This window comes from Lygodium microphyllum, chromosome 25 (genome assembly GCF_053477565.2).
Source record: "Lygodium microphyllum isolate KBCC chromosome 25, Lygodium_microphyllum_v1.1.10, whole genome shotgun sequence".
NCBI classification, from domain to species: domain Eukaryota; kingdom Viridiplantae; phylum Streptophyta; class Polypodiopsida; order Schizaeales; family Lygodiaceae; genus Lygodium; species Lygodium microphyllum.
The window spans coordinates 96,670,171-96,682,340 of record NC_141159.1 but is presented as its reverse complement, the minus strand read 5'-3'; the positions used below and the strand labels follow the sequence as shown (position 1 = coordinate 96,682,340).

Below are 12,170 nucleotides of genomic sequence, written 5' to 3'. Positions count from 1 at the left end.
TTCATTACTTCTTTCACAAAAATGGAACAGTGGTGAAATCATCCAATACTACAACTGCTTGGTGGAAAGCTCATCTTCAATGCTCTCCAAAGAAACAAGTTTAACCTTATCGAAGGGGCAACCCTCCAGACCTAGTTTTCTTGCCTCCTCCATACGATCAAGGAATCAAGTGGTAAGTGTTTCTTCCAAGTCTGGATCAATTTTAGAAAGCAACAAAGAGAAGATTCATGGAAATTGCCCTAGTCAAGGGTTCTTATTTGTGTTTTACATGTACCTTCTTAGGTCTAGTATCGATCTACTTACCCATTTCATTTAGTTCACCATAATGACATTTGCAAATGACTCAAACACATTAGTTCAATAGAAATCATTATAGGATTTTAAATTATTCTTCCTAGAGAATTGAATAATCTTTCCAAGCAAGCTTTTTACTTTGTTGGCAACATTGGCAAGGCTACTAAAAACTTCAAGGGATGTCCATACTACCAACTTGGATGGCTATTCACTACCACAAATCCAAGGAGCATCAAACTAAAGTACTCAATTTGTTTTATCACTGCCTTCCATGTTCAACAACCCAAAATCAAACCACCCTCCTTGCACATTAGATATTAGAGATAACTTAATGTAAACACTTCCATTGCCTCTACCTCCCATTTTGACACCATTGCAATACTACCAATTGGCTCTGCCTTACATCTTGAAGCCATTGCAAAGCTAACAATGGGCTCTACCTCACATCTTCAGACAATTGCAATTCTAATAATACACATGAAAGTGATTATACCAACAAATGAGCTCTACCTCACATCTTCAGACAATTGCAATGCTAATAATACACAAGAAAGTGATTATACCAACAAATGGTTCCCAACATGAGCATGCACAATAGTTTGCAAACTAATGCTCTTGGATAAACTTTATACACAAGAAAAAGTATGTCAATAAACCACAAATCTTTAGCATGATTTACAACACAAGACCCACATAAAATAGTCAAATGTAAAGAATTAGCGTTCACCATGGATGAAATGTTGAAGCATCCTTCCAACATGTATGTTGAGGTTGGCTTATGGTTCAAAATGGTCCATACAACTAGTAAACCAAGACCATACTAAAAAAAATTTGCATTTCCTCACACATACAAGCTATCAACCTACTTCTCAAGTTTTAAAACATGCAACGAGCTACTTCTCACCCCTATTGATCCCTACGATGGATCAATCATCCATCATCCATCATTTACCGCTCAATGTGATCTTTGTGGTAGTGGGAAATCGCATTTCTCAAAAAGAGCCCTTTGCATTCTAGAACCCTCTATCCAAATTATGATGCAAAAGGGATTGTGGGCCATGCTTGACTCTCATTGGCCCTTGTGACATCCCTTTAGTTAATATAGACCATAAGTATGTTGTACCCCAATCATTTACAAGTAACTTGATGTTGGTACAAGCACTATAGGTTACATGTCTATACTTGCTCTGTCTTAGTGGTTTTTCAAAGCATCTTGTACTATTTCAAACAACATGTTTTAGCATGAAGCTTGTTTCAACTTAAACTTGGCCCCATCTAAATGCCACGGCATACTTTTGGGCCATAAATGTTAAAATGTGTTGCAACATACTCCTCATGCGTCATAAAGCCTAATAGCCTTTAATTCTAGTTTGGCTTTAAGAAGCATTCAATATTACACTCATTCCAAACAAAAATTCCAAAGGGTTCACCACATTGCAAAAAATACTTCCTTATACCAAATATCCTAAGGAGAAGCAAGCTAGTGCAGCCAGGGTTAGCTTGAGTGCATGGCTAATTATAGAGACATCCCATATTCTTTCTTGTGTTCTCATACAATGAAGATTTAGTGTATTTCATTGGGCAATACTACTAGTTGAATAAAATGTTAAACTTTCACACACAATGGAGTAACACACACGAGTATTGGATTACTCAAACGTCCAAAGCTTACATCATGCACTTGTTGCCAAGGGGTGCCAACAGACTTGAACACAATGTAGGCAGATTTACATCATTTTCTAAGGTCACTCACCAATTGCTCATGATAATGGGACCTTGGGCGTTGGGCTCAAGACCTCTCAAGACAAGCTTTGGGTTTACCCTCTTGCAATCGATTGTACCACATACTCTAAACACTCGCAATATCGTATAGATACAATGAAACGTACAGATACACTCTAATAGCTCAAGGTGCCTTCTTCCACCCTCTCTATATCAGTTAGCAGTGCCCTTTAAATCCATGGGGCCTGTGCTACACGTTTTGCATCCTTGACATGTCAATTGCTTGTTTTTTGGACACAACCAGAGACTTTCTTAAATCCCTTCCTCGAGGAATTGTCAATTAATGAAACAAATGGAAAAACTTGTGATAAGTCAGCACGTCTTCAACTTAGAAAGAGTGTACATGTTGTAGGACAGTACGGGAAAACAATCACAAGAATCTACACTTCAACAAGTCCAGAAACAAGCTCTTGACAAAGGGCAAGAAAGTTATCCACACAGTTTATAAGGAGAGGAGCCTTGTTTCAAGACAAAGCAAATGTTCCAACTCACCTGAATACAGGGCCATGCAACCATAACCAGCATAGTGGCAATGCAGTCTATAAAGAACAGGACAATGATTTTGTCGCGTAGTAGTTCATACCTCTTTCTCTTGTCGCATTTCTCACAGGTATAGTACAAAAAGGACCCATGACAGCTACTTGTCTTTGTTAGTTGAAACAACTAGTGGCTTTACTATCACACTGAAAACAATTATAGACAACCTTTTGAAATTCAACCTCAAAAACCTCCAGTCCTCAGAAGCTTGAGGGAGGCCAATCAGCTACCATAAACTGTCTACTAAGCAGTTCACATGAAATCTGTGAGTTGGCCGACTGCATTACTGCATTATTCAGGTCAATACCTGTAAATTTCCATATTTTAGTGCAAAAGTTGCATGATCCAGGTATGTTATTATGTTTTTGCATAGAAAATTGCAGTTGTTGAATACAAACCTTAAATTTGATCATCTTTTGATGGCTTAAAATTAATGTTTTTTGTGAACATTGAGATCCTCCTGAACTTTGTTCGGAGAATTCAAATAGTAAGTTTGTACACTTTTGAAGGGTTTTTTTGCTTTGGCATGGTCATTGAGGACTCACAAAAAGAGAGCTCCACAAATCCTTCGCCACAAGAAGATTACGCACCATATAACTCCACAGAGGGTAGTAGGTGCCATCAAACTTGTCCTCATAAGTGAGAACACCAGGGATACTGCTCTAGTCATTATGCCCCTAACGTGCCATGCCTCCAATGATGCACAAAAATCAGCAACCAAATACATCACACTGCAGTATAGAATGTACTCTACTGAATACCCAAAATCCCCTCTCGGGATTAGAATGCAAGTGCCAAACTGTCACAATTCTTAACAAATGTGCCCAAGGTTGCACAAACCAGCACTCAGCCTGCAATTTACAATGATACGCTGCTGTACCACAACTACCTCGAAATGTGTGCCCAATCGACAATTTACAGCAATTTAATGCTGAATCTCCCCAAACTTTATTGAAAAACTGTGCCAAAGCTGACTGACACAGAAAGATGATGCTGCTGTAACACCTGTTGTTTGCCTTGGAATGCATGTCAAGCAAAAGCCCCAAATTTCTCCCAAAATTTTAAATAAATTGAAGAAATTTATACCTTACTGTCTAAAATTCTGATGAATTGTTGCCTTGGCACAAGCGCCAATAGTAACCAGCAGTTGTAATCCGCCTCATGATGCATGCTGGAGCCTTGAGATCAAAAAGGCCCAAATTTCTTGCAAAAATCTAGAGGAAATTGTGCAATGTCAGCATTCCTGGTGTCAATTCAAGAGTGCGATGCCGATTCGGTCAAAAGGTCAAAATGTCAGGTGCCTCAGGATGTGCGCATAGACTTTTGACGTTCATGCAGCTCACAATGCAAGTTGGATTGCATCAGTGTGGCAGTTGGAGCTGAGCATGATGAGCACGAGCAGAAGCAGAGAGAGTATGCACATCACTCAAGGTGCTGAACAGTGAGAGAGTGTGAGACTGAGAGTCGACCGATAGGTGTGTACCAGTGTGGTACACACAAAGAATAAAAGAACGTATTTATACTTAGGGTACGGTACACTTACACCCACTAGGGTGAGTTCACATGTGTGAAGTAATATATACACGGGAAAGCGTGTAGGGCCTTTACACCCAACAATCTCCCACTTCAAGGTCCAAAGCGAACCTTTAACCAACTCCCACAAGTCTGATGCAATGCTCATGTGGAGCCTTTGCAAGACTTTTAGTGAGAACATCTCCAAGGTTATCCTGTGATTTGATCTTAGTCAAGGTGACTAGACCATCATCCAAAACATGTCTGATAAAATGACACCAAACATCAATATGTTTGGTACGTGCATGAAACATGGCATTCTTAGCCACCCATACAACGCTCTGGCTATCACATCTAAGTACAGGTGTTTTGGTGGGCAGCCTAAAATCCTTGACCAAACCACCAAGCCAAACTGCTTCTTTTGAAGCTTCAGTGGCTAAAATATATTCAGCCTCACTGGTAGAGAGTGCTAGTATTTTTTGCAATCTAGAGCACCAAGAAACCGCCCCACCAATCAAGATAAAGATGTACGCACTAGTAGACTTGTGAGTATCCAAGTCACCTGCCATGTCTGCATCACAATACCCTACAGATCTAACGTACCCTTGCCATAGCAAATACATTTTCTTTGTATGCCCTTAAGGTATCATACGATACATTTCGCATAAGCAATGTCAAGTCTAGTGGCAACCGTAGCATACATGAGTGAACCACAAGCTGAAGCATAAGGAATACCCTTCATAGTACTAGCTGTCTTATCATCTTTTGGACAGTCTGCTTTGCTAAAGCTTAAGACAAGGTAGAAAAGGTACACCAAGAGGCTTAGCATCTGTTATAGAAAAACAATCAAGTACTTTGCTAATGTACTTTTCTTGTGAGAGAAATAAGAGTTGTTGCCCTTTATCTCGTGTTACACGCATGCCCAAAATATGTTCAGGTGCACCCAAATCCTTCATGAAAAGGCTGAATTCAATTGTCTTTTCAATGCATTAATTTGGCTTTTATGCTTACCAGCAATAAACATATCATCCACATAAAGCACAAGAATAAGAAGGCTTCCATCATCAACCTTCTTAACATGTAAGCAGTGATCTGCACTACTCCTTTTAAATCCATGTGAGAAACTTTTTATACCATTATCTAGGAGCCTGTTTCAAACCATACAAGCTTCTCTTGAGCTAACATACCAAATGCTCCTTTCCTTCTATAACAAAGTGTCACCAGACTATGACAACTAGTACCTTTTTGTTGATTTCTTTATTACATATTTTATTTGGTTTTTCTTTTTGGAAGGATCCCTCATGAAATTCAAATGCCTAAATTGCATGGCCAATGTGTGAAACGGACAAGAATGTCCAGTGAGTCAAGACTGGACAGTTAAGGTCCAGTACAAGTCTGGAAGAGACTGATGGCATTGTAGATTAACAAGCCTGAAAGAGACTTGTGAAAGCGTATATGGACAAGCGTGTTGAAGAACTAGCTTGGAAGAGACTAGTTCAAAGTGAAGATGGACAAATCTTCAAGAGATTAGTTCATGTGGGATCATCAGTGGAACTTCACTTTCAGTTGAGCTACTTTACAGATTTGGATGTAGCCATAGTCTGCAAAGATGGTCAAAAGACTAGTGGGGATGCAATGGAAGCAACTCCTAAAATTTAGGGAGTTACTATTTTTGAACCCCGGAATCTATTCGCGTCATTATCTTCCTTTTTGTACGAGGATTAATCCTCTGGTCTGTGCCGAGGTCAAATTTTGAACCGAGGATGGAGAATTTTAGACCGAAAGGTTTAAACAGAAAAATTGTTACATGTATGCTATGTGTCACAATTTGGGCATAAATTCCCAAAAGAGAGAGAGAGCGCAGCACAAAAACGAGTTTCAATGCGTGAGGGGAGATTGGGGGCTCATTGGAGAAGGACAGCTGCAGATGGAGAGCTCTTGAGAGCTGGTCTTCCTTGTCAATGATGCACAGAGGCTTGAGCCTGCTCTCTACTCTCTCTCTCTCTCCCTAACAGTATGGTTATGTTGCAGAATCAAGGGCTTTTCTTCTGATTCAGGTACAGCTGTGTGGAATATGCTGTTTTTGCATGAGGCAAGAGCCTCCTTTCTCCAGGAACAGGAGCAGTTGTATGCTGTCCCAGCAGGGACAGGTGAGGGTGGTAATCTCACAATGTAAGTGTCTGAAACAGCACTTGGCCCAAATGATGCAGGACAGTGCAGGGAGCAGTATGAACTGAAAACAGGTTTCAGAACAGGTCCGAACCAGTAATTACAGAGGGCAGAATAGTACAGGGAACAGTAAGAGTTGTAATCAGGTTTCAGAACAGGTCTGAACCAGTATTTACAGCAGAATTGCAGGTATGAACCAGTGATTACAGCAGAATTGCAGGTCAGAACCAGTGATTACAGCAGAGTTGCAGGTCTGAGCCAGTAATTTCAGCAGGCTGAAATGGTCAATTCTACACTCCAATCAGAAGTTTCAGACTTGGGTAGAGTTTCCCCTCTTGGTCAACTTGTTTTGGGTCAATAATTGTACTGTTATGCATAATTGCCGAGGCAATAGCCTCTTGAACAGGTACAGGGTTTGCTAACTGCATTCCCAAGCAGATACTTGTGTGGAAAATGCTGATTTCCTGAGATTTCTCGCGTGAAATCTCGCAGGATTCAAAGGGCAAGTGGCCCATAAGGTGCGGGAGCCCGCTGGCTACGCACACAAGTGATTGGCAGGTAAAACAGGGCCCAAAACAAGAAATTACAGCCTGCTGTATATTTTTGCAGGTTTGGGTTTTTGGACATTTTTGGTGTCTCTTTGCGCCAGAAGCTTCAAGGAAGCTCCAAGGACACTGTACATGTATTTTGGAGCAGTTTAAAGACAAAAACCAGAAAATGCAGCGTGCTGAATTTCTTCCCAGGCACTTCATTGAGTGTGTTTAGGTGTATGGAGGCACCAATTGAGTAGGGATAATGACCGGGTCAAGTTATATTGCCGTTATATTGCCGTTATGGTGTCGAAATCAGGTTGGAACTGTGTTTCCTTCTCCACTTTGTACAGGGACAGCTTGTAGGCAGGTTATTGTGGGATTATCCCTTTGTTAATGAATAAAGAAATACCGCAAGGGGCACCTAACTTAGGGGCCAACAGGGTGTCTGTGTTGCAACAGGAGCATTCTAGCTTCCTGTGTTTCTTCTTGATTATGTGTCTTTAAGTTCAGGTAAAGTGGATGACTGTAAATTGAATGAAAGCATTTCTGTATTTTGGTTGTACACTACCGCCCTTTCCAGTGAACAAGCCGGTTACATGGTTCCGTTGCCAGGACCGAGTCACTTTTTTCCTAAAGAGTGAGCCAGGGTTTGTTTGGGTGTAAGACACAGAATTGTGCATTATGGCTGATAGAAAGGAGGACACCAGAGAGGAAGCGTCTTCATCACAGGAGATCCCTGTTGTTCATGAGGTGGGAGAGTCTTCTAGACCTCCACAGTTTGTTACTCCTGTTATGGTTGAGCCACAAGTTCTTACGGCTTCTTCTATGGATGAAGACAGTTTCAAGACTCAGCTAGTTGCTATTGTGAGTATGTTTACTCAAGTGATGCAGAATCCAAGGTTTTTGGCATTTTTGCAACCCTCCCTTCCTTTACAGCAAGTTGGGCAATCTGCAAAGATTTCGGATCCAGTAGAGGTCCAGGATAAGGGTAAGCATGTTGCAGATTCAGTGGAAACACCAAGGCAGCTTGCGGAGTCAATGGAGACTCCAAGATTGGTTCTGGCTGTCTAGGAACAGGTGCCGGAAACGCTAGTTACACAGGCATTGCCAGTTCAGCTTGCCACTTTACAGCAGCCAAATGTTTGTTTAAATTGACAGGGAAACAATTTTCAGGCTTTACCACAGGTTTTCCCACCGACCTCTGTACATCCTGGATACTTTTGAGGTGGATCTGTATTTCAGAGTATGGCTGGTTATGCGCCTGGAAACCAGATTTATGTATCAGGAAGAGTGTTTGGGGGTACTGTTGCGGTTTGAAAAGGCATGCTTAAAGAAGCGGAAAGGCAAGGAAAGTCTTTTCACTAAGCTTAGTATGCGTTACTATGGGCCTTTTCAAGTAACAGAGAAAATTAGTGATGTCAGCTATAGGCTGAAATTGCCTGACAATTGGAAGATTCATAATGCTTTCCATGTAAGTCTTCTTAGACCTTATGTGGGTGATGTGCCAGAAGATATGCCAGCTGAGGAACAGCCCGAAGTTCAGGAACTTGATGAAATTCTTGTTCCAGAACAGGTATTGGCACACAAAGAAAGGAAAGTGAAAGGCAAGGTTGCTAGAAGGTATTTGGTTAAGTTTTGGAACTATCCAGCTATAGATGCTAAGTGGATGGACGAAGGTGAACTTGCAAAGTCACCTAATGTGTTGGAACTTTATCTTGAAGCATTTCGCTTGCAACCTACCTTGACCCCTTGTATCTCTAAGCTGAAATAGATTGTCAAACTGACAATTGCTCAAGAAAGAAATTATGTACAGAAACAGATTTTGTACAGGTTAACACTTATTATGTCCATATGGTTTTCTCAGTGCTAAAGAAGTAAGTATTGCTTGCAAGAATACAGTTTTTACTTCTATTGAATTGAATACATGTTGTAACAATGGTTACTCGATCGGGTATGTAATCTGTGAATTGACTCAGTGGGGATATCATTTTGATGTACCGGCCACTAGATCTCTAGTCAAGGTGATGTGGAGTCATCAAATGAGAATCTGCCACTATGGGGATATCATTGTGGTGTACCGGCCACTATATCTGGAAACAGTGATGTGGAGTCACATGATGATAGTCTACCATGTTTCACAGTTAGAACATACATGTGTTAACAGTGTGTTCAGTTCGCAATGTTGACTGATAGCATGTATGTGTTGTACATATGCTGCCAAGTATAAGTTCACTGGGTTAGCTGGAAGCATTTATGACATTCATGCAAACGAGGACGTTTGCGATTTTGAGAGGGAGGTATGTCACCAGACTATGACAACTAGTATCTTTTTGTTGATTTCTTTATCACATATTTTATTTGGTTTTTCTTTTTTGAACGATCCCTCTTGAAATTCAAATGCTTGAGTTGCATGGCCAATGTGTGAAACGGACAGAAATGTCCAGTGAGTCAATACTGGACAGTTAAGGTCCAGTACAAGTCTCGAAGAGATTGATGGCATTGTAGATTGACAAGCCTGGAAGAGACTTGTGAAAGTGTATATGGACAAGCGTGTTGAAGAACTAGCCTAAAAGAGACTAGTTCAAAGTAAAGATGGACAAATCTTCAAGAGATTAGTCCATGTGGGGTCATCAGTGGAAATTCACGTTCAGTTGAGCTACATTACAGATTTGGATGTAGCCATAGTCTGCAAAGATGGTCAGAAGACTAGTGGGGATGCAATGGAAGCAACTTCTAAAATTTAGGGAGTTACTATTTTTGGACCCCAGAATCTATTCGCGTCATTATCTTCCTTTTTGTACAAGGATTAATCCTTTGGTCTGTGTCGAGGTCAAATTTTGAACCGAGGATGGAGAATTTTAGACCGAAAGGTTTAAACAAAAAAATTGTTACATGTATGCCATGTGTCACAATTTGGGCATAAATTCCCAAAAGAGAGAGAGAGAGCAGCACAAAAACGAGTTTCAATGCATGAGGGGAGATTGGGGGCTCATTGGAGAAGGACAGCTGCAGATGGAGAGCTCTTGAGAGCTGGTCTTCCTTGTCAATGATGCACAGAGGTTTGAACCTGCTCTCTACTCTCTCTCTCTCTCCCTGACAGTATGGTTATGTTGCAGAATCAAGGGCTTTTCTTCTGATTCAGGTACACCTGTGTGGAAGATGCTGTTTTTGCATGAGGCAAGAGCCTCCTTTCTCCAGGAACAGGAGCAGTTGTATGCTGTCCCAGCAGGGACAAGTGAGGGTGCTAATCTCACCATGTAAGTGTCTGAAACAGCACTGAATCAGTACTGTTTTTGGACTGTTCAGAGGCTATTTCAGAGCCCAATTGATTCCAGAATCAAGGGGCATTTGGCCCACATGATGCAGGACAGTGCAGGGAGCAGTATGAACTGAAAACAGGTTTCAGAACAGGTCTGAACCAGTAATTACAGAGGGCTGAATAGTACAGGGAACAGTAAGAGTTGTAATCAGGTTTCAGAACAGATCTGAACCAGTAATTACAGCAGAATTGCAGGTCTGAACAAGTAATTACAGCAGAATTGCAGGTCAGAACCAGTGATTACAGCAGAGTTGCAGGTCTGAACCAGTAATTTCAGCAGGCTGAAATGGTCAATTCTGCACTCCAATCAGAAGTTTCAGACTTGGGCAGAGTTTCCCCTCTTGGTCAACTTGTTTTGGGTCAATAATTGTACTGTTATGCATAATTCCTGAGGCAAGAGCCTCTTGAACAGGTACAGGGTTTGCTAACTGCATTCCCAAGCAGATACTTGTGTGGAAAACGCTGTTTTCCTGAGATTTCTCGCATGAAATCTCGCAGGATTCAAAGGGCAAGTGGCCCATAAGGTGCGGGAGCCCGCTGGCTACGCACACAAGTCATTGGCAAGTAAAACAGGGCCCAAAACAGGAAATTACAGCCTGCTGTATATTTTTGTAGGTTTGGGTTTTTGGACATTTTTGGTGTCTATTTGCTCCAGAAGCTTCAAGGAAGCTCCAAGGACACTGTACATGTATTTTGGAGCAGTTTAAAGACAAAAACCAGAAAATGCAGCGTGCTGAATTTCTTACCAGGCACTTCATTGAGTGTGTTTAGGTGTATGGAGGCACCAATTGAGTAGGGATAATGACCGGGTCAAGTTATATTGCCGTTATATTGCCGTTATGGTGTCGAAATCGGGTTGGAACTGTGTTTCCTTCTCCACTTTGTACAAGGACAGCTTGTAAGCAGGTTATTGTGGGATTATCCCTTGTTAATGAATAAAGAAATACCGCAAGGGGCGCCTAACTTAGGGGCCAACAGGGTGTCTGTGTTGCAACAAGAGCATTCTAGCTTCCTGTGTTTCTTCTTGATTCTGTGTCTTTAAGTTCAGGTAAAGTGGATGATTGTAAATTGGGTGAAAGCATTTCTGTATTTTGGTTGTACACTACCGCCCTTTCCAGGGAACAGGCCGGTTACACAAAGCCTTCGGGCTGTTTCATGTACAGCTCTTCTTCCATATCACCATGCAAAAATGCAGTTCTAACATCCATCTGATCAAGTTCAAGATCCATAGATGCTACAATGGCAAATAACACTAGAAGAGTGATCATTTTGACAACAAGAGAAAACACTTCCTGAAAATCAATGCCTTCCTTTTGTGTATAGCCCTTAGCGACAAGTCTTGCTTTGTATTTGGGCTTGCCATCCACACATTTGATTTTATAGACCTATTTGTTTGGAATGGCTTTCCTATCCTTGGGCAATGTAACCAAATCCCAAGTATCATTCTGATACAATGATTTCATTTCTTCCTACATAGCTAGCTCCCACTTTTTTTTTAGTTCATATGATAAGACCTCTTTATACGTAAGAGGCTCACCTTCATCTGTGAGCAAAATGCAGTCCAAAGAAGGATCAAATCTTTGTATAGGTCTTTTGACACATGTAGACCTTCTTACCCAATGATCTGTATTATCAGGTAATGGATCCACATCCAAGGAAATGTCAATGACCTCATTGTTTGGCTACTGAACTGCATGTTCAAGTTGCTGTAATACAATTTCAGGCTACTGTAATTCATTTTCAGCATGTTGATTCTGGTGCTCAAGCTAATGTTCAACATCCCCTTGCTGCCCATTTTCATCTGGCTTGATAATGATACGCTGATTGTCATAATCAGCATCAAAAGGAGCTGAATTTTCAATGGTTGATGGCTGCTCAAGTAACTGATCATGCTGAAATTTAACTTTCTTTTTGTTTGAGTCAGTAGATATGACATTTTTTCAACAGCTTTGACTCATTAAATACCACATCCCGGCTGCGTAGCACCTTTTTCATACTTGGAACCCAAACTCTATAGACCATTT

The 12,170-nt window shown here is 41.0% G+C and overlaps 1 protein-coding gene across 1 annotated transcript in view; it reads right to left on the bottom strand.

Moving 5' to 3' along the window:
• Positions 1-2,486: 2,486 nt before the first annotated feature.
• NAGK (N-acetyl-l-glutamate kinase) overlaps positions 2,487-12,170 on the bottom strand; it is a 48,979-nt gene continuing 39,295 nt past the window's right edge. Inside the window, exon 2 of the mRNA XM_087666865.1 lies at positions 2,487-2,920. The gene's annotated coding sequence lies outside the window, so the exon portion shown is untranslated. The remainder of the gene's footprint in view (positions 2,921-12,170) is intronic.